This window comes from Meleagris gallopavo, chromosome Z (assembly GCF_000146605.3).
Source record: "Meleagris gallopavo isolate NT-WF06-2002-E0010 breed Aviagen turkey brand Nicholas breeding stock chromosome Z, Turkey_5.1, whole genome shotgun sequence".
Lineage (NCBI taxonomy): Eukaryota > Metazoa > Chordata > Aves > Galliformes > Phasianidae > Meleagris > Meleagris gallopavo.
The window spans coordinates 66,121,872-66,123,012 of record NC_015041.2 but is presented as its reverse complement, the minus strand read 5'-3'; positions in this window follow the sequence as shown (position 1 = coordinate 66,123,012).

The following is a 1,141-nucleotide window of genomic DNA, read 5'->3' as shown; positions in this document are numbered from 1 at the left end:
AGAAAGGTAAACTTTGGTAGGCTGCAGCACCAAAGCTTTTGATTTCAAAGTTTTTGTCCATCTCTAGTTAATGATAGCTAGCTTGCTGTGTCAGAATCTTTCCAAGTAACAAAAAAAAAGTCTGCTTGTAAAGTGATACTCTATTGCAGTTTCTTTGACATGTGTGCTGATACATCCCTCCTTCTGGGAAAATTTGATTTTTAAACATTTTAATTATAACATTGTTTAATTATGTCATTTATGGAGTTACAAACTTCGGTAATCTTAAGATTATTGGCAAAACATCTGTCTGCTAATGGGAAGTAGTGCTTTTCTTAATACACACAGCCTTTTCTTCACCTCATTAATTGTCTCTACCTCAATTTGCCTGTTCTCTCATGCAAAAGGAGGACGTAAGGGAATGGCTGAATGGATTTTAGGAATATTACGGAACTTGGTAGAAAATTCAGAATTTGGTTTATAAGAAGACTTAGTTAAAATCTCACTACATACTGTGATATTTTTTAGTGTGTTTTTATTTACTGACATGTGATTTGCCTGATGGCTAAGGGAAGCTTCAGTTAATGCATTCTTAGCCTTTAAAATCTTTACATGAAACTAAAGCTCATTAATGCAAAATGGTAAGACCTTGATCTTACTAAGATAGCAAATGTATTCTTTGTGAACCTAACTGAAATGTACTACAGAAAGCTAAAGTTCTGTCTGGATAAGCTAAGTTTTTCTGTTGCTTTACTGCAGAAACGGTTCCTGTGGCTCTTGTGAAACAAGAGATGTGTCCAAGTGATGTCCTTCAAGTACTGTAGCTGATTTCAGCTCGTATGTTTTAGAAACTGTCCCAGTAACAGTTAGGAGAAGAGAGTGGTGTGTCATATGTCATAACTGATCCTCACACAGAAACTTACTGTTACTAGATGATTGCTTGAACTTAGTGCTGTCTTCTGTAACTATCAAAATAAGTAGAGATGTTGTCTCTGTAGATTCTGGTGATTTTATTTTTCCTTCACATGCAGCAAATGTTCTGCTTAGGTGCATGGCTAATCCATGTGTTTGTTTTGTTTGTGTGTTCTCTGCACTCACATTAAGACTTCACTGTTTTCTTTTAGAAAGAAGTTGAAATCTTGAAAATCTTTTTTCTTTCTTT